The following is a 2,570-nucleotide window of genomic DNA, read 5'->3' on the forward strand; positions in this document are numbered from 1 at the left end:
ATCATATATATGCATATATGAGCATGGCGAATTTTCAAGGTGTCCATAGCCATCCAAAACACAAATTTTAACTAACATGCAAGAAGCATGAATCATGCTCAAGAATCCATCATGGCGAATATGACAATCATGCTCCTTTTCAACTTCAATCATGATAAAACAAAGAGAAAACTCAAAATCTTACTCATGAGTAGAAAATCCATCATTGCATGCATCATCATCAAGCTTCACACTTAGCATGCAATGGCTTTATCACCATAACAACTTTGGCCAAATGCCATTTCCATGGCATAACAAAGATTTGAGCCATGGCTAACATGCACATCAAATTAGCAACCAAAACATGCATGAAACTCCCAACACAACCTCATACATACCTTACTCTTGATGCAAATTTAGCCAAATCACCTTCTAGATCTCTTCTAACAAAGGAAATGAAGCAAAATCCCTTCTTCCTCTTAGTATTTTTGGCCAAAAGGAGAGAGCAAGCATGAGCAAATTTTTGTTTTTGTTTGTTTTTTTTCTTTCTTCTTGGTTGCACTAAGAATGGAGTATGCTACTCTCTCACACATTTTTTTTTCATTCTTTTCTTACCCATGCCTATTTGTTTACTATTTCTCCCTAATGCCCAACAAAACATGTTTCATGACATGTTTAACCCATATCTCTTTGTCATGGCCGCCATCACTTGTAAAAGGGGAATTTGACATGCAAGTCCATTATTTTGCATGCATGCTTTAATTAGTCATCACCCTTTCCCTATCGTATTTTCAAAGTTCACTACTAAGTCCTTTTAGTGGAATTCACCTTTATAACACTAAATCAATCATCAAAAATGTCATACATGAATACTCACATATTATAGGCATCGAAATAAATTTTAAATTATTGTTATGCCTCGGTTTTGTGGTCCCGAAACCACATTCCGCTAGGGTCTATTTTGGCTGTCACAACTCCCCCCTCTTAAGGAATTTTCGTCCCGAAAATCTTACCGTAAATAGGTTTGGATATCGTTCTTTCATAGAGTTCTCGGTCTCCCAAGTAGCTTCTTCTATCCCGTGCTTGAGCCATAACACTTTCACTAGCGGAACCCGCTTGTTTCGCAACTCTTTCACTTCTCGTGATAGGATACGAATCGGTTCTTCCTCATAACTCATATTAGCTTGAATTTCAATTTCGATGGACTAATCACGTCACGATGGATCGGATCTATAGCGTCAAGCATCGAACGTGAAAGACATCGTGAACCTTTTGAGTTCGGGGGCAAAATCAAGCGATATGCCATCGGACCGACTCGCTCGATATCTCATATGGTCCAATGAACCTCGGCTCAACTTGCCCTTACTACCAACTCGAGTATCTTTTTCCAAGGCGATACCTTGAGAAACACTTTATCACCCACCGATACTCGATATCCTTACGCTTTAGATCCGCGACGACTTCTCGACGATCGGAGGCTATCTTCGACTTTCACGGATTACTTTCACTTTCTGCTCAAAGATCCCTAATCAAATCCACCCGAAAATCTTGCTTTCACCAAGCTCACCCAAAACAATGGCGCACGGCATTTACTTACCGCATAAGGCCTCGTAGGGTGCCATCTTAATACTTGATTGGAAGCTTGTTGTTGTGGCGAATTCAATCAACGGCAAATACCGCTCCCATGAACCACTAAACTCGAGGACGCAACATCTTAACATATCCTCAAGTATCTCGAATTATCCGCCGGATTGACCATCGGTTTGGGGGTGAAAGGCGGTCTTTGAAATGCAACTTGGTACCCAAAGCTTCTTGCAACTTTTTCCAAAATCGCGAGGTAAATCTCGGATCTCTATCCGACACGATAGAAATAGGCACCCCGTAATCTCACAACTGAGAAACGTACAATTCCGCTAATTTGTCCATTGAAAATCCGTGACGACGGGGACAAAGTGGGCCGACTTAGTCAATCGATCTACCACGACCCAAACCGCATCCTTCTTACTTGTCGACAATGGCGGTCCGGATACAAAGTCCATTGTGACTCGATCCCATTTCCACTCGGGTATCGTGATTGGTCAAGTAATCTCAAGGCACCGATGTTCCGCTTTCACTTGTTGACATATTAGACATCTCAAACAAAGTCGGAGATGTCTCGCTTCATACCATGCCACCAAAATCGACGTTTCAATTCATTGTACATCTTCGTACTCCCGGTGGATTGCCATTCGCTACAATGGGCTTCATTCTGAATTATCGAAATGAGTTCAATTCTTTGGGACACACAGACGACCTTTGAACCTCAAACAATCGTCATCGCCGATTTGAAACTCCGAGTCCTTGTTCGAACACACGCAGCCCGCTTTGCAACCAACTCGTTATCGACTTTCGAGCTTCTCGAATTTGGTGTGTCAATAATGGTTTGGCTTTCAATTCAGCCACTAACACACCGTCGGATCGGACGCATAAGTGCACATTCATCGTCAGAAGTGAATAACGATTTACGACTCAAGGCATCCACAACCACATTCGCCTTTCCCGTGATAGTCAATGATCACTCATAATCCTTTAACAGCTCAAGCCAACGCCTT

Source organism: Gossypium arboreum, chromosome 1 (assembly GCF_025698485.1).
Source record: "Gossypium arboreum isolate Shixiya-1 chromosome 1, ASM2569848v2, whole genome shotgun sequence".
Taxonomy (NCBI): domain Eukaryota; kingdom Viridiplantae; phylum Streptophyta; class Magnoliopsida; order Malvales; family Malvaceae; genus Gossypium; species Gossypium arboreum.